The sequence below is a fragment of the Alligator mississippiensis genome, chromosome 1 (genome assembly GCF_030867095.1).
Source record: "Alligator mississippiensis isolate rAllMis1 chromosome 1, rAllMis1, whole genome shotgun sequence".
Classification (NCBI taxonomy): domain Eukaryota; kingdom Metazoa; phylum Chordata; order Crocodylia; family Alligatoridae; genus Alligator; species Alligator mississippiensis.
The window spans coordinates 172,377,206-172,404,785 of record NC_081824.1 but is presented as its reverse complement, the minus strand read 5'-3'; the positions used below and the strand labels follow the sequence as shown (position 1 = coordinate 172,404,785).

The 27,580-nt window shown below is 44.0% G+C and overlaps 1 protein-coding gene and 1 long non-coding RNA gene across 6 annotated transcripts in view; one reads left to right on the top strand and one right to left on the bottom strand.

Moving 5' to 3' along the window:
• The window catches only part of KIF6 (kinesin family member 6), a 436,353-nt gene that overhangs the window by 343,154 nt on the left and 65,619 nt on the right, over window positions 1-27,580 (top strand). The window lies entirely within an intron of this gene.
• Window positions 1-27,580, bottom strand: part of LOC132244718 (uncharacterized) — a 45,164-nt gene that overhangs the window by 5,976 nt on the left and 11,608 nt on the right. Inside the window, exons 2-4 of one of the 3 annotated variants that reach the window (XR_009456459.1) lie at window positions 23,797-23,895; window positions 22,340-22,453; window positions 19,285-19,473 (exon numbers count right to left, since the gene is read on the bottom strand). This is a non-coding gene — a long non-coding RNA (uncharacterized LOC132244718). The remainder of the gene's footprint in view (window positions 1-19,284; window positions 19,474-22,339; window positions 22,454-23,796; window positions 23,896-27,580) is intronic. The other 2 variants (XR_009456456.1, XR_009456458.1) reach the window with 2 other exon arrangements.

The window sequence follows — 27,580 nt, the reverse complement described above, 5'->3', positions numbered from 1 at the left end:
GCCATTTGGTGATCTTCCCATATAAATGCAAGTTTCTAGTGCTTCTTCCGAAGTCATGGGCTTTGCACTAGATGGATCCACATCTGACCAGCTATAGCTCCGTGTGGAGGTCTCTTCAGTGTGGCAACATCAGAGCTGGAGAACGTTGCATAAAATGACGCGTTAAATAGTGACTGGCAGCAAAGCCTGCATTACAGACTAGTGATTCTCAACCCGGGTGCCACAAGTTTCTTTGAAGTATACCAAGACATGTGAGAAGATTAGCTAGGTGTGACGAGATAAATAGATTAGTTTAGGCTTAGGCCTCTGCATGGCCCCTCTGCAAGGAGTTAAGCATTGTAATAAATAAGTTAGTTTTTGAAATGGGGTACATCTCAATTTACAAAAGTTATGGAGTGGTGCCTTAAGTCTAATGAGCAGTACCTTGAATCTAAAAAGATTGAGAACCACTGGTATAGACATATCCATAGGAAGAAATCTTCAGCGTGACAGGAAGTCAAGGGCCTCAGTAGGAGGACTCTTGGAATCATCATTGATCCCAAGATAAACATGGACCGACAATGCGAGGTCACGGTCGGCAGGGCTAACCGGACCTTATCGTGCATCCACAGGTGCATCTCAAGTAGGTCCAAGGAGGTGATCCTCCACCTCTACGCGACACTGGTTAGGCCGCAGCTGGAATACTGTGTCCAGTTCTGGGCACCCCACTTCAAGAGGGATGTGGATAACATTGAGAGGTTCCAGAGGAGGGCCACCCACATGATCTGGGGACAGCAGGGCAGACCCTACAGTGAGAGGCTACAGGACCTGAACCTGTTCAGCCTTCACAAGAGAAGGCTGAGGGGGGACCTGGTGACCATCTATAAATTCACTAGGGGGGACCAGAAGGGTTTGGGGGAAACCTTGTTTCCCCTAGCGCCCCCCAGGATAACAAGGAATAACAGCCACAAGTTGTTGGAGAGTAGGTTTAGATTAGACATCCGTAGGAACTACTTCACAGCAGGGCGGCTAGGATCTGGAACCAACTTCCAAGGGAAGTGGTGCTGGCTCCTACCCTGTGGGTCTTTAAGAAGTGGCTTGATGCCTACCTGACTGGGGTCATTTGAGCCCAGTTTTCTTCCCGCCCAGGCAGGGGGTCGGACCTGAAGATCTACAAGGTCCCTTCCAATCCTACTTCTATGATTCTATGACTCAGGTGCCTGTACACTAATGCCAGGAGCATGGGGAACCAGCAGAAGGAACTAGCCCTCCTGCTCTTCAATGGCCAGTATGATCTAGTAGGGTTTACACAGTGATTGGAGCATAGCCATAAAAAGCTACAGCCTGCATAGAAGGGGAGGGTCCAAGTGGGGAAAAAAGGTGGAGGTGTAGCTCTCTGTGTGAAGGAGGAATACACCTCCTTGGAGGCTGACATCAGCTCCAAAGATGAATGGCTTGAAACCTTCTGGGTCAAGCTGCAGGTTGGGGGGATCGTGGGAGGGAGCTCAGCGAGACCGATCTAACTGTAGGTGTATATTACAGACTAGCAAACCAGGGCAAGGAACTTGATCTAGAGTTCACCCAAGAACTAACAGAGGCTGCGCGGGCACGGGACATGGTCATCATGGGTGATTTAAATTATCCAGACATATCTTGGGAGGAACGCTTGGCCAAGTTGGATCAGTCGTGTTCTTTTCTGACCGGCATCAAAGAGCTTTTTCTGACTCAGGTGCATGGGCCAACCAGAGGTAACACTCTTCTAGACTTAGTTCTGGCCAAAGGAGATGACCTGGTGACTGACTTAAACCTAGAGGGCAGCCTGGGTGATAGGACCATGAAACCATTACATTCACGGTCTGTCTCAAGGCAGACAAATCAGATAGCAAACTTGAAGTTTTGGACTTCAAAAATGCAAACTTCAACAAGCTCAGGTCACTAGTAGGGAATGTGCTGAGGCACCAGGGAACAAAGGCAAAAGGAGAGCATTGAGAGGTCATTCCTAAAGGACACGATCCTTGAAGCACAAAGGAAGTCTATTCCCATGAAGAGGAAATGTAGCAAAAGGGCTGGGAAGCCCTCTTGGCTAAACAGGGAAATCATGGTCCTCTTAAGAAAGAGACATATAGTCAATGGAAGCTAGGGACAGCCCCCAAGGAGGATGATATAGCAATGGCCTGTACTTGTAGGAATCAGATTAGAAAAACTAAGGTGGCAACTGAACTAAAATCAGCAACGGGAATCAAGGACAACAAGAAGTCCTTCTTTAGGTATGTAGGGAATAGGAGGAAAATAAATGGGAGTGTTGGGCCATTGCTCAACAACTCAAGACTGCTAGTCACCAGCACTCAGGAGAAAACTGAACTCCTGAATGACTACTTTGCTTCAGTATTTCACTGGGACAAGGGGAAAATCATGCCAGATAGGGTACAGAATGAGCAAGGTTCAAATGACTGCTTTCCTACTATTGCCGTAGAACTGGTATATGATCAACTAAAAGAATTGGATGTGTATAAGTCATCAGGACTGGATGAACTTCATCTGAGAGTGCTGAAGGAACTGGCCAAAGTCATTGCGGAACCCCTGGCAAAGCTCTTCCAAAATTCATGGCGCTCCAGGGCAGTCTCCAAGGACTGGAAGAGGGCCAATGTTGTGCCCATCTTCAGGAAGGGGCGGAGAGAGGACCCGGGTAACTATAGGCCAATTAACCTAACTTCTATCCCAGGGAAAATCCTGGAAAAATTCATTAAGGAATCTATGTGCTATAGGCTTGCAGAAGGTAGGATTCTGAATGACAGCCAGCATGGCTTTGTCATGGGCAGCTGTTGTCTTACCAACCTCATCTCCTTTTACGATCAGGTGACTTGCCACCTGGATGAGAGAGAGCAGGTTGACATTATATAACTCGACTTTCAAAAAACTTTCCAGCTGGTCCCCCACTATGTTCTTGTGACAAAATTGGAAGACTGTGGGATTAACAATGAGATGGTCAGGTGGGTAGGAAACTGGCTGCAGGGTAGCACCCAGAGAGTTCTAATGAACAGATCTATGTCGTCTTGGCAGGAAGTTGCCAGTGTTGTCCCGCAGGAATCGGTGCTTGGTCCAGTGCTATTCAACATCTTCATCAGTGATTTGGCTGTGGGAGTGAAGAGCTCACTGGCCAAGTTTGCAGACAACACCAAGTTATGGGGAAGCGTGGTCACACTTGAAGATAGGCCACAAATACAGGCAGACCTAGACTATCTTACAAGCTGCGCAAACCAGAACCAGATGAAGTTCAATGTTGAGAAATGTAAAGTGCTCCATCTGGGGACGAACAATCCCCTGCACCACCTACAGGCTTTTTAATGCCAACCTGACCAGCCCTATGAATGAAAGCAACCTAAGGGTAATAACAGACAACAGTATGAATGTGAGCCAGCAATGCGATGCTGTAGCCAACAGGGCTAACAATACCCTGGCATGCATCAATCTATACATCTGCAGCAAAACAAAGAAGTGATTCTCCCACTACTCAGCATTAGTGAGACCTCAGCTGGAGTACTGTGTCCAGTCCTGGGCGCTGTAGTGTACCAAGGATGTGGTAAAGCTTGAGAGAGTCCACAGAAGGGCCACCCATATGATCAGAGACTTGAGCAAAAAGCTATATGAGGTAAGGCTGAGGGATCCGAGACTCTTCAGCCTGAAAAGAAAGAAGGCTGAGAGGGGACTTTGTAGCAGCTTACCGCTACATCAGAGGCGTACATCAAGGACTCGGTGAGCAACTGTTCACCACAGCACCCTTGGGGAAAATTAGGAGTAACAGTCACAAACTCCTGGAAGACCATTTCAGGCTCAACATTAGGAAAAACTACTTCACAACTAGGGTGTCCACACTGTGGAATAAGCTCCCTTTAGAGGCAGTACAATCGCCTACCCTGGAAATCTTCAAGAGGAGACTGGACAGTCACCTTGCTGGGGTCACCTGACCCCAGTTGTCTCTCCTGCTTGGTGCAGGGGGCTGGACCCGATGATCTTCCGAGGTCCCTTCAAGCCTTACAATCTATGAATCTAAAATCTGTTCCTCAACACACTCAGAAACGTGTGTTGCGCAACAGGTCTGTCTACTGTTGTAGGAACAAGGCAAAAGAGTCTGTATCTGTACAAACTAGTGGTGAGAATTTCCATCTTTAAAAGTAGCAAACAGACTATGAATACAATTTCAGTGGTGCTATAACAGGAAAGATTTGGGGCATAGAAAATGTGGTCTGTTAGGCTAGGGACAGACATGCAAAAAGTCTGAGCCTGAATTGATTCAGTCTTTGCAGGTAGTCTAACCTGGCTAGGCTAAATCAGTTCTGTAACTGAACAGACATCCCAGAAATGTAAGCACGTGCCTGCAGTGGCTAAGGCTAGAAGTCAGGGGGGATGCTAGAGCAGCCCTCTCTTCACTTCGACAGGGCTGAGCTAAGGGGGGCATGGCCAGGCCCCAATAGGATGCTCTGATTATTCCCTCCCTCCTCCCACAAGGAGCCCATCAGGGACTGTTTATCACCCCTAACTCAGTGTGTATCAACCCATTAAGAAAACAAAGCCTCTCTCCATTAACTAATGGTGCTTTTCTTAAACAGCTCTTCTAAGAAAGGACATAAAGCTACCTGTTGATTAGCCATTTTCAAACTGGTTTGTGCGCACTGAACATCTGTTCTATTACAGGTTTAAACCAGTTTCTGATCACTTAAACTGGTTTATGTGTAATGTCTGTCCCTAGTCTTAAAGAGAAATTAAGCTGGCATAAAAAGAGCTGTTCACACAAAATGCAGTGGACTCATATACACTGCACGCATGTCAGATTAGTAAAGATTTCCAGTACTTCCCTATAAAGGTTTGTTTCACTTGGGATGTTTATACCACTGTTTGGGCTAATTTTTCCTGAGGAAAATATTAGACCAAATGGTATTTGAAAGCCCAAAGGAAAGCAGCTGTTCCTTTTAGGCTGTCCAGAAATCAGCTAACGCTATAATTGAAGCTTAGAGAGGAAGGGTAAACTCATGTGGGAGTAATAGCTGTCCAAGCAAACAGGCCCTCTCATAATAAAAAAGGCTAGGTGGGTGGATTATGTGCATGTGATGTTGACTATGTAGCTGTACCCACAGGAATGTTGTGATGTTTTGTTGTTCTGTTCTGTTTTAAAAATTAAAGTGAGGCTGATTAACACTAGAACTCTAGTTATGCAAATGAAATCATAGTAGTTAACACAACTAAAGTCTCCCCATTACTATTACAAAGTAAGATTACTTCATAGTATAATCTAATTAACAAAAGAAAATTCCCAGTTCCTCTTTGCCTTACATCTTGTGTAGCCATTTATATGAGAGCAATGGAATTTTACACTGATGTGAAGGATGGCACGCATAACAAGGTAGTACAGGACTGAAACCATTGCTAGAAAAAGGAATTTATTTAGTTATCAGTAAGATGCAGACCCACAAAAAGAACATCTAAGGTTAAAACTTCACAGAAATGTTATCCCATTTATACTTGTATGTTGGGCTATTACACCTTGCACCAAAGGTCAGCAATGTTTTTGGCTGGAATGCCAAGAACACCCCAACCCTGACTCACACCTCAACTTGGAGTGCCAGGGGGAACTACAGGGGAACCACGAGGGGCCCAATCCTATTGCTGGAGGCAGCTGCTCATGCACCTCCAGGATTATGGCAGGGGAGGGGCTGGGGTTGCACTGCCCTGACCCCTTCCCTGTCCTGCACTCTGAGGCACACATATAGTCGTTGCCAGCATGGAGCCAGTGCTAGGGCTCTGAAGTCCAGTGCAGCTGTTTGTAGCCTACTGCAGTTGCCCAGAGCCCAGGCTGGCTGTAACAGCCAGCCAGGAGGCTTCAAACAGCTGCACTGGGCTCTGAAGCCCTAGCTGGGCATGTGCACCTTGGGCCAGATGGTGGGGAAGATACCACAGAGCCAGTGCAAGTGCTCTCAAGCTCTGGGCAGCTGCTGCTAGCCACAGGGCCTGCTGCTGCCTGCTGCAAGCAGCCCAGGTTCTGTGCCTGGTAGCAGCTGCTCAGAGTGATTAAAATTGCCTTGCGTCCCATGCTCTGGCATGCGTGCCAGGGGTTGCTGACTCCTGCCTTACACTGAGCTGCACAAATGTTGATCAGTGTTAGTTGTTAGCTTGTGTTTCAAGCAGTCGCATTTCAGGCCAGCAGTAGCCTGGAGGACTGAAAGGTAAGAATCCACCCGCACCTTCTCATTCCAGGCTTCCCCCTGCTTTACTTCACCCACCCCACCCTGCTGTCAGACTGCTGTTCTTGTCCACGCTGAGTTCACCCAGAGAGCAGTGGTGGCAGTAGCAAGGCAGGAAGGTTAACCCTTTCTTGCTTGCTTCTCCAGGACAGACAGCCACATGTAAGTGGGGGAAGCAGCAGAGAGGGGAAGGCAGGGAGGTGCTGGCTGCCTAATGAGTGCTTAAAACTATTTTCAGGTGTAATATGTGGACAGTCCAGGTGTTAATAGTTCCAGGAGCCATCCAGAATTACCATGTAACAAGGCCCACAATTTCTTCTATTAGGAGACTTCCATCTATTCCCTTAGCAGTTGTAGTATGCAGTTACGACGTGTAGGGGGTGCATTGGGGTGCACATGCACCCCCTGGGAGTGCTGGTGCACCTCTTGGCAGGAGCATTCCTTGCTTAGGTGATGGGCAGGGGGGGCAGGTGAGAGTGCTGGTGCCCCACTGAGAGCACCAGCCAGGGGGTGGGGGCACCAGGAGAAGCGATCCCCGTGGTCCCTCTGCAGCCGATCGTGCTGACCGGGGAAGGGGGGGGATTCCCCCATGGCTGATTGCACTGGCCCAGAAGTGCCAGCGGCGCGCCCAGAAGTGCTAGCAATGCACCACTGGCACTTCCACCTCGACATGAGTGGCCGCGGGGGCACGTCCCCGGTCACTGACTGGCTGCTGGGTGGGGTCAAGTCAGGAGGCACCAGTCGCCCATGACTATACGACTCTTAGGGAAGAAGTGATCATTGTTGCTTAATGTAGTATTTGTTGTGTTTGGAGCTGCTGTTTCTTAGTCTTTAGTCCAGCACCATTTTCATTCCATTTTCCCCCTCACCTTCTTCCCACTACCACCTACTCCACACATACATACATAGACAACCACTTACAGAAGTAGGAAATGATACATTTTAAGTCAAGGACACCTAAAGAAGAAACCACAAGTGTCCTGGCCTGATGTTAATATCCTTTTGGAAACTGCCAATGTTATAATCTCTTTTTAGGTACATAAAACCATACTATTGGTTACTGGTATTAAGATTAACTGAGTCAAGACACAATGGCTGTGTATGACAAATAAAAAGAGGATAAACCAGGAAGGAACAGATGGGAATGCAAATATGTTAATGCAGTTGTGTTGGCCCCTATTGTACAATGTGAAGATTTTTAATAGTACCAGATCATCTTCATTTCTAAATAATTAAGCCAGTGCCATATAATTTAGCTATCACTTGGCTGAGATTTGGAGATGTCATTGAAGAAGTAAATCTTTGATGGATGGACCTTATAAATCAGAAAGTGTAGAAACATTTGTAAGAGAACAAATCTGTGTTTTGAAGCTGAAAGTTATTATGACAGGAATGAACAGATAAATACATGCTGTGCTTGCTGAGGAAAGAAACAAAGCCATATCTTGATCCCATAAGAGTGAATTGAAGTCAGATAATCAGTAACTAAGGGATCTCATTTTCATCTGGCTGCATGCATGCAACTTCCTTATAGGAGTATCAAGGTAGAAAGGACTGATTTCTTGGATGTAATCAAGAGATGTGACCCAAAAGAGCTACTTCAGAACAAAATTGTCCTAAAGGGAACATTTATAATGGCATACATATGTAAGTATATCAAAATAACTAATAAAAACTTTCCTATGAAAGAAAGTCATTAAGTAAAATTAAATAGACATTTTTCAGGCAGAGAGGATACAAGACACCAGTGAAGTAGCATACTGAGTCACTGTTATAGAAATCAAGTTTGATTCTCCATTTTTTTTCATTTCACTTGCCAGTATAAATTACACACTTTGAGAAGGGGAACTAATTACTTAGGAAACAGAATCCCAAGGAAGATTGTAGGAATGTTATGTGAATAGCAGGTTACAATTATATGTATTAAAATAGTTGAGGAAAGTCATGCGTGAGCCAAAAGCATTTTTTAAATTTCCCCTGGAAGGTCATATTTACTCAGAAAGGGTGAAATTCACCCCACTTCAGGCAAATACAAGGGCTGAGCACTTCAGTGGCATGGAAATAGAGTATGAGTCGTGCTGGACTGTTTCACAGAGACAAACGTCACCCAAAGCCCCTTATTGTTTTCCATAACTCATTATTACTTACTACTACTGATTGATTGCCAATTACTGTAAATGTTCTATGTCAGAAACACTGGACATTAATTGTTTTAGCTGTTTAGGAAGTGAGAATATAAGCAGGAAGGAATGAGCCTATTTCAGAATGCATTCCATTCTTCAGCATACTATTCTCAAATACATTTTGTTTTAATGAAATAAACATTGAAACTCCATAGCTGCTGATTAGTATAATTCACTGTTCTAGTTTGATTCCAAAAAGTCTCGAGTACTTATTCACTCTTATATCTGGTGCATTTGCTCAGTAAGTTTTATTGGAAGTGACTTGTGCAGAACAAAAATAGTAAAATTAGGTTTATAAAGGCATGGGGAAACTCAACAAGAGAAAAATGCTATGTTCCAAAGATAAATCTGGATCAAATGAGATGCAAACCAGCTTCCAGACAAATGAATCCAGTGGGAAGATTTAATGAACTGATAAGCCCACTAAAATACAATTTCACAATGTTTCCTGTTTCAGGTAGCATAGTTCAAGTTGTTATCCCCAGCTGAGATTTGTAAATTCCATGCAACAAATCCTGAAGTCCTTACTTAAGCAAAACTCCCATTGAGGTCAAAAGGACTTGTACTTCAATAATGCTTAAACAAAAATTCTGAACAGGCTCCCATGTTTGGCCCTATCATTACAATTCTAATAGCTAAAAATGAACATGACGCATATTATTAATACAGTAACATTCAAAAATCCCCTATTTTGAAAAACAGATTGCTTTCCTTTTATATTTGTCATGTGATTGGCCCCTTGAAATGCTCTATAGTCATGCCCTGATAGAAGCTGCAGAGCACTTTAAAAGTGCCCCATCACACGACAAATTAACCTTAATTTCATAAAGCTTCAAATGAAAGTGCTCTGAAGCAGAGCACCCCTAACCCCTCTCTTTTTTCCCCCTCCCATCATGTAGATCGGAGCATGCTAGGGGAGAGAAGCTGCTGAAATGAAGTTCTTTGGCTGGGTCAGCTCCAAAATGGAGCTTGATCCCCCCACCCTTCCCACCCAACAATGCATGTCTATTGGGTCAGGAAGACTGGTCTAACTCATGGTGCTTTCTGTCAAGCACTACAAGTTAGACTGAGGAGTTGCACATTTGTCAGCACCCTGTGTGTCTTGGGGTACAGAATGAAGAACCTCTGATCTCAGTTTAGTTAAAGCACAGCTTGTCTGTCACAGATGTGTTTATATTCATCACTGCTTTCCTATAAATATGATTAGCCAGAAATGCTTGTTTATTACATAACATTCAGGCTCTGATCAAGATTTGCCCTGAAGAATGCCACAGGGATTCTATGATCTTAAAATGTAATCCTATCCCTTTTAAATCATGAAAGTCTATTGAGGCCCCGATTCTGCAAATACATAATGCATGTGCTTAAGTAGTCCCACTGACTTTAATGCATACGTTTACACACATCAATAGACCTGTTAACTTCGATGGAACTATGCGTGTGTGAAATGAAATGTACCTCAGTGTTTGCAATATTAGCGTTTACTCTCATTTGACAAAATCAGGCCTTCTGTTTGCTGGCAATGGGATTCAGTAACATTGATTCCTTTTGCCACCCTGCAGATACATAATATGACCACAGTTATTTTGGCTATGCTGTTACATTTTCTTCCCTTATCCGCCCAGTTAAATAGGTGTGGAAAGTTAAGCAGCGATGAAGCGCAACATAGATAAGTTTTTTAATCACGAGTCAGTAATTTGTCAGTGAGGACATTGCATAATTGCACAAGTTTACAGTATATTCCGAATTAGCGCACACACTTTCCTTTTTAGCTTTCTCGCATCTTTTTCATGGTATATATGTTTACTCTTTGGAAACCAAAATCATTTCTTTATCTATTGAATACTTGCTGCATGGGCAGTGATGTAATAATCCATAAGCACTGGAAAAACAGACTATTTTCAGGATGTGTTTTATTTATTTATTTATTTTATTGACTGAAAGTGCCAAAGACATGCATCTGTTCTGTGTAACAATTCAAAACAATGCTCAAATGAACATATTACCAAAGAATCAAGCAGTCAGCCACTGTGGATAATTTAGTCTTCATGTCTGTTTAAATTTTCGCCCTTTTGTTGAAACCATTAAGCAGAGCATCAATTTAGTCATAATTGTGACTGTTTTTTAGGAACATAGACAATAAAATTAAGAGCACAACGGCGCTTTCCAGTCATCAAACCCAATCCTCTGTTATCAGATGCAATCGTATTTCTTAATGCTTTCCATAAACTCTTCAAACTCCATGTTAACATCAATTAGGTTTCTTGTCCTTGCTACCTCTATCAGAAGGCTGATGCAAAACCTCAGTACTGTGATGGTTAGAAACTTCCTTATTCCCAAATTAAATTTATTCCTACCTAATTGATTCACATTTGGTTCTTATTCTGAAATTGTCCTTTAGTTCAAATAGCTCTACTTTTTAACTGTCCACGTACACATCCTCTGTGTGGGTGAGTACACTGTCCATTCTGTTTGTCAAAGTGGGTTGTTGCCTATAAAAACTCATGCTTCTCTAAACTAGTTAGTCTCTGAAATGTCACCATGCCCTACCTTCTGCCTGACTTCAGACCAACACAGCCCCATCAGAGCCCCATCAGAGCAGCCCAGGCTGACTGGGGTACAGGGGGTCAGCCTGCCAACCCAGCACTGCTCCAATGGGGCTCCATGTGCAAGGGGAGCAGGGGCTAGCTGAGACCCAAGGGTGCTTCAGCATGGAGGCTGCTCATGCCTCAGCCAGCCTCTGCAGCATGTGCAGTCCTGTTGGAGCAGCCCTGGTGCTCCACATGCTGTGGAGGGGCTGGCTGGGGTGTGAGGGTGCTTCAGCGCAGGGGCTGCCTGCTGGCTAGCCCCTCAAGGAAGCACCTCATTCCCCAGCTAGCCCCATCACCATCTACAGGTTTCCCTCAGTTTATGCTGTACATGCATTCCTGGAAAATGGCGCATAACTCGAATTTGCATAAGGGAAACCCACTTTACAATGTAATAAAGAAGGATATGTTCCAAGACCTTGACTGTACTGACCCCCAGACCGATTTCTACCACTTTTACAAGACAATTTTGGTACTTACCGACAGCAGACAGTACACACAAGTACAGGGCACTATCGTAATGGGGATGGCAACTACAGAAACATGGTCACAGACAACAAGCAAGGAGCAGAGATCCACACAGGAGACTATATTTTGGTGTCTGTCACTCCCACAATGCACTGCACAAAGTAGCTGACTGCGGGCTTCCACCACAACAATTGCATAAGAGTGAATTTACCTCGCATATAACTAATTTTTGGTATAAAAAGGGTCATTGCGTAAGAGCGAATTTGCACAGACAGAACGCACATAAAGTGAGGGAAAACCGTACATGTACTTTTAAGCACAGTAATTTACAGCTCCACCTGATACAATCTGGGACTATCTTACAGCACAGTAATTTAGTCTACTGGGCCAGAATTGCCACGCACATGTAGATGCTAACACTTTACTGCACAGTAGATTAGCCTATTGTTCAGTAAAGCACGTGTAGACACACCCACTTTGTCATACTCATAGAGAAGTAGAGCTATAAGGGATCTCCAGAGATCGTCTAGTCCAACCCCCTGCCTGAGCCAAGATCATCTGTATCCAAGCCATCCAATACAACCATGTTCTAAATTCTACATAAGACTACCCTCAAACCAGACACAACATAGACCTAACACACTAATCTGGCACGGGTCAAGCAGGGGAATCACAGCAGCCAATGTCCTACTTCTGTGAAATGTTGTCAATATGTGCTCAAGAGATCTGGGGTAGAGGCCCATGACCTCCACTACAGAGGACACATCTACATGTGATGCTACATCACTGTAGCAATCCACTGTGGCGGCATAGTGTCCGCAGGTGTCAGCAGCTACTTCACTACAGCAATGTGCTCCCCCAGTATAGCACGCCACTATAGTGAAGTAGCTGCTAAAAATAACCGTACACCATGTGTATGGTGCAGTACGAGCTGTTACTGTGCCATGATTTAGTACTTCCTTTTGATCACCATCCCCAAAAGGAAGTACTAAATCATGGCGCAGTAACAATGTCACCATAGCAACACATGTAGATATGCCCAGAGGAAAGCAAAACTCTCACAGTCCATACCCATCTGACCATGGGGTAAAATGGCTTCCTGACCCCAAATATGGTGATCGGTCTGACCCTGAGTAGAATGGGCAAGATCCTTTAGCCAGGAAACTCTGGTTTTGCTCCTACCAGGAAAATCAGCACACCTCATTTAAAGTCCCCAGCTTTAGCTGTAGCCAACACCCATTGCCTCTGGGGGCACTTAAAAACACCCTGACACACATAGCTGAGAAAAGCAGGTGGAGGGGCAGGGCAGGGTGGAGTAAGCAGCAAGGCCCAGAAGTATGAGAAATGCCCCTGGTAGAAAATAAGCATAGCTATACCTAGATCATCCCTGACCAGTGACTGTCCAGCTGCTTCTTGAGCACCTCCAGTAATGGAGAGTGCACAACTTCCCTAGGCAGTCTATTCCACTGCCTCACTATTCTCACAGTGAAGAAGTTTTTCTGGATATCCAATCTAAATTTACTTTGCTGCAACTTCAAGCCATTGGTCTGCATCCTTCTCTCTGAAGCAAGAGAGAAAAGGTGCTTTCCCTCTTCTTCATGGCAGCCTTCAAATATTTCAAATGCAGACTCATATTGAATCTGTGGTCTACCAAGACTCTCAAATCCTTTTCCATAGAGCTGCCATCCAGCCAGGTGTCCCCCATTTTGTTTTTGTTTTTTGATTATTCCTCCCGAGGCATAGCACCTTGCATTTGTCTGTGTTGAATTTCATCCTGTTAGGTCTGGCTCTGTCAAGTTCCTTCTGAATTGTGCTAACATCCTCCAGCATGTTCACAATCCTTCCCAGTTTCATGTCTGCAAACTTGCTTAAGAAACTTCCTATGCCAGCATCCAAATTGTTAATAAACACTTTGAACAGCATTGGGTCAAGGACAGATACCTATGGGACTCCACTTGAAATCTCCTGCCATTCTGACATTGACCCTTTGCTTATAGTTATTAAGCCATTTATCTGTCTACCTTGTAGTTTTGTCCAGTCCACATTTCTCCAATTTGTTCAGAAGGTTGTGGTGGGACCTTGTCAAAAGTCTTGCTGAAGTCCAGATACCCTATATCCACAGCATTCTCTTCATCCACCCAAGTAGTTACATTACGTTGTCACAGAAGATCAGGTTGGGTTTTTTTACGTGTTTTTTTTCATGAGTCCATGCTGGCTGTTTGCAATCAGGCATTCCTCTTCCAGGTGCTTGCAGATGGCCTTCCTTAGAATATGCTTTAGTAACTTCCCAGGGATGAAGCTCATTGAGCCCTCCTGACTTGAATTCATGCAGACCCAACAAAAGCTCTCTGGCTCTCTTTTTTTGTTATCTCCTCCCTCAACTTGCCCCCTTCCTTATCCAGATTATCCTTATTAGGTGTCTAGCAGCTGAATTTTTTGTGAAGACTGAGGCAAAGTACGTGTTGAGTAGCTCTGCCTTCTTTGCATTTTCTGTTAGAAGTTTCCCCTGTTTTTTTAACAGTTTCCTTGGTCCTTCTTTTCTGGCCAGCATCCTTATAAAACCTCTTCTTGTTGAACTTAACTTCCTCTGCCAGGTGTAGCTCATTTTATATCTTTGCCTTCCTGACTTTGTCCCTGAAGGTTCTTGCTATTTCCTGGTACACGTCCTTGGTGACCTGCCCGTTCTTCCATTGCCTGTATGATTTTATTTTGCATTTGAAGCATTTTAGAAGCTTCTTGTGCCACCACATTGGTCTCTTGCCATTCTTCTCGTGCTTGCATCATGTTGGGGCAGTTTCTTGTTGGGCTTCCAAAACTGTGCTCCTTAGAAGCTCCCAGCTCTCCTGGGCACCTTTATCTTTCAGTCTATCCTTCCATGACACCATGCCTATTAGCAGCTTGAGTTGGATGAAATCTGCCTTTTCGAAATGTAGCATCCTAATTTTCTGACCTCATGCTTACCCTGTCTCGGGATCTGAAATTCTATCATATAGTGATCACTTCCTCCCAAGTTACCCTTCACCTTCACATCCTTCACTAGTTCTTCTCTTGTTGGTCGGGACAAGATCCAAGATAAGAACCTCTAGTTGGGTAGTGTCCACTTTCTGGAAGAGAAAATTGTCCTCCATGTGTTAGGAACCGGCATGACATTTTATATTTGGATGCATTGTTATTCCAGGTGATGTCCAGCAAATTGAAGTCTCCCATCAGTACCATCCCATAGCTTTTGGATAGATTTGTCACCTGCTTGAAGAGTGCTGCATCAACTTCCTCTGCCTGATTAGGTGGCCTAAAATAAATCCCCACCATTATATTGGCACTTCATGTTTCACCTTTCAACTTCACCCACGTGCATTCTGCTTTGCTGTCTTCTTCCTCCTGAACCAGTGAACAAGTGTATGTGTTTTTGACATACAAAGCAACGCCACCGCCTTTTCTGTCAACCCTGTCCTTCTGAAACAGAGTGTTACCCTCCTTGTTCATGTTCCAGTCATAAGAGCTGTCCCACCAGACCTTGGTGCTGCCAGTCAAAGTGTTGTTCTTTTCACAGGCTGCAGCTTACGACTCATCTTATTTATGGTTCTCACATTTGTATACATGCATCAGGTATATTTTTCATTTTGACCTCACTTCCTTTTTTGTACTACTTGTTGTAGCTCTTTGGCTCTTTCCCAAAGTTGAGTTGCTTCTTCAAGTCCTTTACCCTCTGGACTGTTGTTGGAGGGTTTTGATCACCATCCCCATGGAAACTAATTTAAAACCCTCCTTACTAAGTTGGCCAGATGACACCCAAAGAACCTCTCTGTCTTGTCATATGGACCCATATCTTGATAGCAGCCTTCCTCCCAAGAATATCCTCCCATTGTCAAAGAAGCTAAAGCCTTCACATCAACACAACCATCTCAGCCAAATGTTCACTACATAGGTACGACCATCTCTGCCTGACCCTTTCCTTCCACGGGAAAGATCAACCAGAACACCACTTCTGCTCCAAGCTCCTTAATCCTCCTGCCAAGAGCCTGTCACCTCTGATCTGGTCAGTGTCATTCCTGGCAGTATTGTCGGTGCCTACATGGACAAGCACCGGACAAGCTTCGAACAAGTACTGGTCCGAAGCTTTGGCAGACTCTCTGTGATGCCCTGAATTCAGGCTCCAAGCATATCTCCCAGGCAGCCTACCTCCCAGGCCTCCACATACTGGCAACAAATTGGTGCCTGTCCTCTGCAGAAGGGAATCACCAACCATCACCACTCTTCTCTTCCTTCTTGGTGCAGTGGTCCTGGAGCCCTTGAGAGTGGGAAGTGCAAGGACAAGGCTGCTGCCTCCTCCGCCTCATGCCTGCAGATGTCCTTTCCCCTGCCTCTACCTCATCAGAGAGTACTTGAAAGCATTTGCTGACTTTAGTCCTCTCCTCTTCAGTTCTGGGGGCTCTCCTCCTTTGAGTAGTCACACTGCCACTTCTCATTGTTGCTTGGCCTCTCCAGTACCAGCCTCTCATAACTTTTGGCCAAGTAATCTTCCTGGTGCCCGATGCAATGCAGCATGGGTACCCATGCTTCCAATCTCTGAATCTTCTCCAGGGCAGATGCCGTCTTACATCTGGTGCAAATGAAGTGCTCCTGAACCTCTGGGAGGAACACAAACATGGCACATCCCACACAGGTCACAGCTGACCCATACTCCATTTGTGCCTTCTTTGCTCTCTGTAGCACACTTATGCTGTAAGGATTTAAAAAAAGAGTGGAGGGGAGGGATGGGGAAATACACACAAGAACCTGCATGCCAAGCACCTGCACCAGGGTGCTTACCCATGCTCCCACCCACACAGACATGCACAATCTCCTTCTCCCTGGATCTCTTCTACAGAGACCTCCCTAGGCAAACTCCTTCTCTGTTTGGTGCTCTCTGTTCCCTGCTCCCATAGTTCACTAGGGGCTGCTTTTTTATAAGGCTGCCTATCCTAGTTCCACTCCACAATTACCTAAACCAGTCCCACCCAAAGCAAGCCCTGTCACTCAGTCACTTCAGAAGGGGGAAGAAAAGAAAAGAACAAAAAGGGGAGGGAAAGAAGAGAGGAAGGAAGGATGGATGGACCACAAGAGGAGAAAAAAAATCTCCAAACACACACCAGGCACTAGGCAAACACTTGAGCAGCAATCAGCCATCCCAAGTCACTAATAGAAAGAAAAGCCCCTTCGAGGCAGTCCCACACCTGAGATGCTTATCCCAGGGTCACTGCTTTCTGCTTACTGCTCACCTTACTGAGGTTGCTGCTGAACCCCTGGAAACATGCTCCACCTCTCTATTACAATAGCTTATTCTGGTAGCAATTACCTGAGCAAGAAAGGTTGTTGAGATCCAAGCCCATACAAGACAATTGTGGATCCTGTAAGAGACAATTGTCTCTTCATTTGTATTTGTACGATGCTTAACATAATGATCCGGATGGAGGACTCTCCAAGTCAGGAGTGGGCAATTATTTTGGGCAGAGGGCTGCTTACTGAGTTTTGGCAAGTCATTGAGGGCCGCATGACAAACAGCCCAGGGCAGATTAATATTAATTTTCTAAAATTTTTAGGGGCCCCGCAGGCCAGATAGAATGGGCTGGCGGGCCACATCTGGCCCCCAGGCCACATTTTTCCCACCCCTGCTCCAAGTTCTACTATAACACAGATAATAATATAACAAACAACAATGTGGTTATACTGCGCAGAAAAGACAGAAGTGAACCGTATCTTAAATTTGCTTAGAAAATCATGCTATTGAGTATAGTGATGTAAAATAGTTCTAGTTAGCAAACTTCCAGTAGTAATATAAATAACTTTTATAATCAGGGAGAGTGTGGACACACGGAGGGGAAAAACTGTTATTTTGTGGGCTGGGGACTAAAACCTATACATTTTTAAGTGATGTAAGTGATGGGTCATTTAATCATTGAACTTTCTATATCATATATCTCTATCTCTCTCTATTATTGAGCATCTATAAGAAAGGCGTAGGACAGAAATTCCAGTAGGGAAAGATGGAAGACAGCAGTTCCTGAATGATAAGATCAGTATTTTCCAGACACATCCTAATACCCAAGAATTAGCTGAGTTGGCATTTCAGTAATGTTATGGCAGGTGTCAACCTGGTAGTCTTCCAAGTTCTTTTTTCTTAGCATGCAAGCAAATGTTCAGCTACAAGAAAACATAGTATGTTGTTGTTGGGTGCTATGCAAGTTTCTGTGTGTAGACAGTGGACCATGAAGAAAGTCCTGTGTGAGCAGTGGGAGAGTTTACTTTCTGCATTGGTTTTTGATTATTCTTCTCTTGATATGGAACTGTTCTCTGGGAACCCAGCATTAGCGCAGAACTAAGATTCCCGAAAGAAAGATTGTTTGCCTGCTGTTTGACCATTTCTGTTCCAGAACTGGTGTATAAGTGTAAATAAAGTAAATTACCCTTGGCATGCTCCAAGACTCCATTGATTTCTCCTCTGTTGCCAAGAGCCTAGAAGGCCCGAGACATCTGCTACTGCTTGGCAGGGACTCAACATCGGTCTCAGGACAGAACACAGGTGTCAGATGAGTGGGTAATATTAGCACATCTGACCATGCACAATCTGAGGTATGTAATCTCTCCTAGACTATCACTTTTGACTAACATAATAGTTAGATTAGCCCTTCAAAATCTGCTATCATATGTGAGAAAAACAATAGAGAACAACAGGCCATGAGGACAAATAGTCCCCCAGATGTTATTTCCCAGCTGGGACATTATTCAACATGGCTCAGTGCCTGAAAGCCCCAGTCTGTTTCCAATCTCTAGGTCAGTTTCAAAGTCATTTTTGTAATAAACCAGGCATGTTTGTGTCCACCAAAAATAGCAGTAGCCAGTTGAAGTTGAAACCATTCAAAACGGCAGACAGGCTTCAAATTCTTTCTCATTAATTCCTTGGCACAATATTTTGCTATATAATGGTGAAAAAGATTATAATTCAGATGTGTATTTGTTTTGGCTAAATCTCTAAATGCCATTGTGATTGCAATTTTAAGTTTCTCTCTAAAATGTTACATTGTGATATTTGAAAAGATAGGATTAAAAACAAAGGAAGACAGCTCAGTTTCTACAGATTTTGCTTATAATCACCTTGTAACTAGCTGGAGCTTGTTGCTCATTAGAAATGTAATTTACTCTGCATTAACTCTGTTTTTCAGGTTTTGACTGCTCCTTTCATTTTTATTTGATCTCACCTTTACATATTTATCCCTAGTAGTACCACTTGCCATTCACCATGAACCCACTGTCTCAGTTCTGTTCCAAACAGTGCCATAGTCAACAATGGCTTTTGAGGCTGAAGTTAAAAGAAACCTCTCCCAGGTCCTGTCACGCACAATATCAAAATGATCTAAGCTAGTCACATTTTTAATTATTTTTTCTTATGAAAGCAGTATAGTCCAGAATAGGTGTAATACATCAGTTCATTAGGTAGTTATCAAATGGTAGTTGCCTCTGGTTATTAGAAATTTAGAATAAACTCAATCTTGTGGTGAAAGGCTTGCTATTTTGTCATTGTAACCAGCTGGCTCCTAGCAAAATGCAGTTACAGAGATATAATCTTTTTCCTTGACAATTCAAGGCAAGGGTCATGTAAATAAAGATTTTGTCCATTTCCGCTTGTCAGTGTGGAGTGAATCAAGGAATCAGAGAAATCAATGAACACTCTTGTTTTTAATTAATGAGTTACAATCTCATCTGATACTCTAACTCAAACTCCAAGTAGAGTAGACTGGGAAGTAGCTTAAGGTTGGAAGTCTGTTTCCACGTCTGCATCTAAATGGCACCTACCTGGATATTTTTTGTTCTGACTTTACATCATGGATATATAACTGATAGGCCTCTGCAGGTAGGCAGCTATGCAATCCGGCTTCAGATCCAGCCACTTCGGATGCCAGCAATCCGATCTGGAGCTCTGGACCGGGTTCCCGCTTCAATCTGGACGAAGCAGCTCCGAAGCTTTGGAGTCGCCTTGGAGATCTGGCCACAGGGTATAATGGGGAATCAATTAAATGTCTATAACTTTGTTGTTTTTTGCCTGATTTGGATTAAATTTGCAGGGGTGGTAGCCTCTGCTGAGAGCATGAAGCCTGCCAAGCTTCAAGAAGATTAGTGCAAGGGTTCAGGGAGAACTGCACCCCAAATTCTTGAAAGCAAAACTCATGTCACGTGTATGTGTTACACTGCAGGGGGGTGAAATCTGCAGGGGTGGTAGTCCCTGGTGAGTCCACGAAGCCTGCCAAGTTTCAAGAAGATCGGTGCAGGGGCTTGGGGGGAATTGCACCTCAAGCTGCTGACAGGCAAATCTTGTAACATAGATGAACCTGTGTGTGTTACAGCACAGCGGGCTGAAAACTGCAGGGGTGGTGGCCCCTGATGAGGCCACAAAGCCTGCCAAGTTTCAAGGAGATCGGTGCAAGGGTTTGGGGAAACTTCACCTCAAGCTGCGGACAAGCAAAACTCGTGACATGGGTGACACTGTGTTAAGGCGCAGCAGGGTGAAAGCTGTAGGGATGGTAGTCCGTGCTGCAGCCACGAAGCCTGCCAGCTGTCAAGGAGATAGGTGCAGGGGGTCCCACCTGCCAGACTCCTCCCGGGGGTGCCAGTCCCCGGATCTACGCACCGGATGAGAGGAGGCTGCCACTGCTGCCCGCACCCAGCACCAGTCCCAGGTGGCAGAGGCAGCCTCTTCTCATCCAGTGCACAGATCTAGGGGCTTGTACCCCCAAGAGAAGTCTGGCACAGCCCCTCCGCCATCCTGGGGGTGCAGGCCCCCAGATCTGTGCGCCGGATGACAGGAGGGTGCCGCTACTCCCTGGGGCCAGCGGCAGCATCAGTCGTACCCAGCACTGGGCATGGGCTGCGCCCAGTGCCGGTCCCAGGCGGGAGCGGCAGCCTCCTGTCATCCGGGACAGATCCAGGGGCCCACACCCCCAGGAGGAGTCTGGCACAGCTCTGCAGCTCCTGGGGGTGCAGGCTCCCGGATCTGCACACAGGATGAGAGGAGCCTGCCACTGCTGGCAAGTGTCAGGAGTTGTGTTTTGAAGAGTATGAGATGAAGTTTCCCAGAAATCTTTGCACCGATCTCCTTGACACTTGGCAGGCTTCATGCCCTCAGAAGGGGCTATCATCTCTGCAACTTTCATCCAAATCACACAAGAAATGACAAAGTTTTAGGCACTTTCATGATTCCCCATTATAGCCTATGGGCAAATCGCTGAAATGCATCAAAATAGTGAAACAGTTTCAATTAAACAAAACAGGACAGTGCTCCGAAACTAAATGAAATGATGAAACAAAACACTGTCCCTTCGAAACGGCAAAACGGACGTTGAAACAAAATGATGCTGTTTCGCACAGCCCTAATGCATACTTATATGCTCACATTGCAGAGTAAACAGAATTGCAATCTGGTTTTAGGTGCCAAACATCCCACTTAAGTTGCCATTTAGGGAAAGGGAAATACAGTTCTACTCAAAGTGCAATAATTGCATGGTAGTACTACATTATAATTGTGAAGCTACATTTGATTATCTTATTACTCATATTACTTCTCTGCAATCAATAATTATATTAAAATATATTGCAGTGCTTGATAAATATGAAGGTAGAGAAAATGTATAGTAATTGAAACAAGCAGGAAAAACAAACAACAATAGGCTGTGTGTAAAGTATTCTACTTTTCTAAAAGTGGTAGAGAACTTCAACACTAGTTTATGTTTCTTTTAAATAACAAACATCTCAGACCACTGAGGTAGCACAAAGAAAAATAGGCTGGCCATGAATACATAGATTCATAGATGTTAGGGTCGGAAGGGACCTCAACAAATCATCGAGTCCGACCCCCTGCATAAGCAGGAAAGAGTGCTGGGTCTAGATGACCCCAGCTAGATACTCATCTAACCTCCTCTTGAAGACCCCCAGGGTAGGGGAGAGCACCACCTCCCTTGGGAGCCCGTTCCAGACCTTGGCCACTCGAACTGTGAAGAAGTTCTTCCTAATGTCCAGTCTAAATCTGCTGTCTGCTAGCTTGTGGCCATTATTTTTTGTAACCCCCGGGGGCGCCTTGGTGAATAAATCCTCACCAATTCCCTTCTGTGCCCCCGTGATGAACTTATAGGCAGCCACAAGGTCGCCTCTCAACCTTCTCTTGCGGAGGCTGAAAAGATCCAGTTTCTCTAGTCTCTCCTCGTAGGGCTTGGTCTGCAGGCCCTTGACCTTGATACGAGTTGCCCTTCTCTGGACCCTCTCCAGGTTATCTGCATCCTATGTGTTTTCTCTCCAGTGTGTTGGCAGTCCCCAACAAGTAACAAAGATAGCAAAGCTGATATAGTTTCCTCTTCTCTTCTCATGCAACCCTCAGTACAAGGTGGATGGTTTTGTAGGTATCAAAGCAGGTAGAGGGAGTTATCTGGGTACAGTGTACCTCATCAATCCCTTGTTGTCATATGATCTGTTATTCTTAGTTCAAGTTAGGGCTGGACAGAGGATCCAGGATTCCTAATATATAGCTGTCCTCCCCATTTTGCTCCTTCTAATAGAAGTTAGATGCAGCAAAAATCTGGCATGATGTAGAAGACCTTAATAGCAGCATAAAACAAGTCTAAAAAATGGTTCCGCTTTTGCCAGTGCGAGTCCTATTATTTTGATGCTGAATTTGGTTATGGTTTCAGAATAGCTTACAATGAAAATCTTTAAAAATATAATTTTTTAAAGCTTTGTTTTATAGTGAGTGCACAAGCTATGGCCTCCTTAAAATCTGAATAAATTGTTCATCAGATAAATTATTCAATAAAAAATTATGTTAAAGATTAATGTATTTAATCAGCTGAGAAATATTCTGTACCTTAGAAAAAGGAACATCAGTGGTCCACTCTAATCTGAGTAGTTCAGTATTTTTTCAGATTTGATGCATTTCAGATAATTGTTACTTCCTCATTAATACAAATGATGATCTATTCTTTAGAAACAAAAATATTTTCAGGGAAAAATATGTTCAGAAGAAGCAACAGTGAACAAATTTTACTTTTGATTTGCACTAATGCAAATTAAGGCAACTGTAACAACCTCACTAGATTTTCTCCAACTATAAATTGGTATAATTTATAACTTAGATCAGCACCTCTTACAAATGGGAAGTTTTTCCATTTGTAAGCTAGCTATAGAACAAAAGGCAGAAGATGTGAAATCTTTGGTGCATTGTAGAAGGGCCAGTCCCACTAAAATAGAATACAAACATAAATGTAGATACATTTTAATACCACATTTACTAATGAAATACATATAAGATATAAAATGCTGAACAGTACGGGTAAGGTACATTGAGCAAATTATTAAAATCTGTAAAATGTCCATTAGTCTAAAGAAATAACCATCTTATTAACATTGGAAAGTGTTAAAAAATAATTCCTTTAAGTCCTAAAGTCTTTAAAAGCCTCTAATAAGATGGCAGCCTGTAAGGGAAAAGGACTTCTCAAATAGATTTCAAATTCAGTTTTAAAAGAGTGCTTTTCTTGGTTCATCTGCAGATAAGCTGTGCAGCAAGAACCATGGTTCAAGGCTGAAGAGTAAAGATTCTTAGTTGAACCCAGATCTTATTCTATTGCCTGGCTTAATATCAAAAAGCTTACTAAATAAGGCCAGCATTTCTTTAAATCTTCCAAATAGTTTCTACTCTAATTACTCATAGGTTCATCCTATTCATTATCCTGTGTAACACAGTGGCAGAGAGTGGATGCTGAAAGGGAGAATGATCTGGGTATGACCAGGGTTTTTTTTCCATTGTTCCTCTCTCACTTGCAGCCTCCAGCATTTAGGCCAGGGACAGACATTCAAAAAGCCTGAGCCTGAATTGATTCAGTCCTTGCAGGTTAGTCTAACCTGGCTAGGCTAAATCACTTTGTAACTACACAGAGATCCCAGACATGCAGGCACACGCCTGCAGTGGCTCAGGTTAGAAGCCAGTGGACGCTAAAGCAGCCCTCCCTTCCCTTCTAGAGCACTGATCTGGGGGGAGGGGGTGGCCAGGCCCCTGGAGAATGCTCTGATTAGCCCAGCAGAGAATTGAAAACGTTTATCACCCCATTAAGAAAACAACAGAGAAACATTACCAGCTACTAGAGGTGTACAAAATGAGCCATATTCGATTCAGATTCAGCCCAAATCAGGGACAGTGATTCAATTAATTGATTCAGATCACTGTCCCAGTTCAATTCAGTCAAATCTGAATCTGAAGATTCGATGCTAATTTGGAGAATCAGCGATTTGGCCATAGACACAGCTTTAAATGTTTTTTCTACATACCTCGAGGTACCAGGCTTGGCTCATGAGTGCTGCTATGGTGGGTTGGATGGAGCATCCCACAGGAATACAGTGGGGCCCCCTGTGTGCTCAGCAGCAAACCTGGAAGTAAACCGGAAAGTACTTACTACCCACTAGTTCCATTTTATGACCTGTATTTCTTGTATTGTGAGAGAGTGAATAATAAATCCCTATTTACTTTCTTTACACTATTTAGTATTTTGTAAACTCTGATCATGTCCCCACTCAAGCATCTCTTTTCTAAACTAAGTAATCTTTTTAGGCTGTCTTCATATGGAAGCCCTTCCCTACCACTGTTGCCCTTCTCTGGACCATCTCTAGTTCCTCTACATCTTTTTTCAGGCCTGGGGACCAGAATTGGGCACAGTATTCAAGGTGTGGGTGCACCATGGATCTATAAAGGGGCATGGGTATGTCTATGAGATGCTTTAAGCTAATTTACTGCACTGTAATGTACATGTAGATACTGTCTGGGAGCAATTTGCTCCCTGTCAACCCAGACAGGAGGGGGTCCACTGCTGCCTGGCTAAACCCCATGTGGCTGGGAGCTGTCCTGTCTGCAGGAGCAGCTGTATCCCTGCCACGTGGGGATCAGACCCAATCCCCATGTGGTGGGAAAAGGTATCCCCATCAGGCAGCATCCCAACTGAATGGGGATACCTCTCCTGGCTACATGAGGGTTGGGTCTGATCCCTATGTGGCTGGGACACAGCAGTCCCAGCTGCTGGGACAGCTCTCTCCCCAACCTAGGGATTGGGACCAGCCTCCTGCTCCCTGCCAGCTCTCCCTGGCTGCCACAATGGGCCAGAGCAGGACAAGGGGGGCTGTAACATCCCTAGTCTCAACTGTTCTGGTTGGAAGCAAATTTTCTCCCAAGCCAGCGTACGTGTAGACCCTTTCTAGGGGCAGTTTACTCTACCTTTTTTAACGCACAATAACCTTGCTGTGAAGTAACAGCACATGTAGATGCACCCAATGACTCCCATAACTCTTTCCTGTGTGATAACAGCTAATGTAAAGCCTATCATAGTGTAGGTATAGTTTGAGTTATTTTTGCCCGGGTACATCTCTTAACACTTATCTACACTGAATTACATCTGCTATTTAGTTGCCCATTCACTCAATCATGCCAGATCCCACTGTAGTTCCTCACAGTCCACCTTGATCTTTACCACTTTGAATAATTTTGTCACCTGTAAATTTGGCCACCGTGTGCTGAACAATTTTTTTTTTAATGCTATACCATAATGCCATTAAGCACCTTAGGGCCTAGTATAGTTTACAAAATTCTGCTGTTCTAGAGAAAATATGATAACTGATGGCTAAGAGCTAAAACAATAGGAGGAACAGTAAAGAATCTTATCCTGACTGGTTCTGCATTTTCAGTGAGCTGCATTTTCATTTTTACGTGTTGGTGGTTACTGAGCACTGCATGACTTATTTGAATAATTTTTGCCTTAATACTGGGCACGTCTACATGAGGCATTTACTGCACAAGAGACTAATTAGCTGTGCAGTAAATGTTGTACATCTACACATGTGCCCCTATTAGGCTGGAGTAAACTAATTTACTCCACAGCAGGATAGTACTTGTAAATACTAGTACTTGATAGTAAATACAAGTACTATCCTGCTGTGGAGTAAAAAACTCCATGGCAGCACACATGTAGATGCTGCCCCAGCTGGCTGGGGATGAGGGTGCTTCAGTGCAGAGGCTGCCTGCTGACTAGCCCCATACTGAAGCACCCTAATGCCCCAGCCAGCCTCTCTGCAGCACGCTGAGCTGGGGGGAGCAGCCCCAGGCTAGCAGGTGGATCCCCTGAGTCCCATTCCAGCTAGGGCTGCTCTGACCCAGTTCAACATGCTGCAGTCCTGGGCACATATGAAAACAGTGTGCCTAGGAGCAATAAATTATTCATGCCTCTTAATTGCGAGTGTTGACATGCCCACTGAGTCCAAAATAAAAACTATACTTCCTGATTCTCCAGTCTGTTATGCCAGTTTTAAATTAATTAATTACTGCTATGTGATTTCAGGATTGGAGAATCAAGTTCATAGACTTTGAAGATGGGAGAAAACCTATTAAATTACCTAGTCTGTTTGTCAGAGCTGGATCATTCCCTATCATGAACCCAGAAAAGCCCTTGTAGAGAATATTAAGGAATGTTTACTAACCTGGCCAGCATTCACACAATATTCACAATAGTAAAATACAATACATGGTGTTTTCAGATTTAATTAGTTCTTAAATCAAATAGGATTAGTGATGTCAGCACAGCTGTTTCATGATATTACAGGAATAGACCAGGGTACAACAATAAGCTATTGTATTATGGAGCCATCCTTACAGTGTTATAGTTAAGGCTGAATGGAAATTTCAGAGCTGATGATATTCACATGCATACTTAAATTGTCTTTAAATTGCAATGTTGCTTGAAAAATAAGGAAAGACTTGTCAAATGCAAAATTTAATAAATATGTGGTCTATATTTTCTGCATAGATTCTAGTTCAGATTTTACTGGGACAGCAGTATGATGAGAACTGTCAGAAAGGGCTTTCCTGAGAGCTTGGTGTATATTCAATAAATGAGAAACATACTGAAGGAGGGAAAATGTATTACCCTCATTCCTTAGTCTAACCTGGCAGCTAAAGCCTCCCAAAGACTTGATATGTCCTAGAAACCTTTTAGCATTTTACAGTTCCAGACCCTCAAAAACATTTTTGAAAGCTTCTTCCATGGAGGATTTAATGCCATACCCATCAACGTCTTATCTTCCAGCCAATTTCGTCTCATTTGACCAGTAATCACAGAGCAAACTGAACATAATTTCCAGGCAGAAGCTTGGGCAGGTCTGAAACTTGGTTATTTTCTACTGGGTAGCCACTGGCCAGAAAGGACCGCAGACCAGACTAGACTCCAAATTAATTCACTGGTAAAATAATTGTGCAGGGTCCGAAACATAGTAGTTTAACAAAATCTTGCTTTTCTGTCTGCCTTGTATTTAGATCTGGTTACATTTAATTCACAATATAAACCAAGACCAATATGTTAACACAGAAGTTTGCTCAGAAAAAGAAAACAGTTTTCTAGTTGCCTGTCTATTATTTAGTTTGAAGAAGATTGTATGGAGAAGTCTGCATAAGAATATTAGGCTAGAGAAGAAACAAATCAGGGAGGATTTGACAGGTCTTCAAATCCTGAAGTGTGGTTGTAAAAAGATGGTGATAGACTATTCTCTGTAGCTTCAGGGGACAGGATAAGTAATGGTCTTAAAGTACAACTTGGAAAATTTGGGTTGGATTTTAAAGGTGGTTATGCACTAAAATTGATTGCCTAGAGAGCCTATGAAATCACCACCCTCATGCATTTTTTAAGAACAGATTAATCCAGTGGTTCTTAATCTTTTCAGACTCCAAGCACCTCTTCATAACTTTTTTCAATTTAGCGGCACCCCGTTTAAAAACTAAATTTTATTTTTACAGTGCTTATGTCCTCAACCCTACACCACCTTTAAAAGGATCTCACAGGGTGGCAGGTTGGACAGCAGCAGGCAGGAGACCCCTGACAACATAGGGAGTAGGGGGCGCACCGTGCTTACTGCTGGCAGGAGCTGCTCCATGGGGCAGGGCAGACTAGAGAGCTTGAGGGTGAGTCATTAGACCTCTGGAGGAGGCAGCGGTCCCTGCAGGACAACGAGCAAGGTGACAGTGGCCAGTGTTTCAGAGTCTGGTGCCCAGTGAAGGCAGAGAGGGCAGAACACTGCC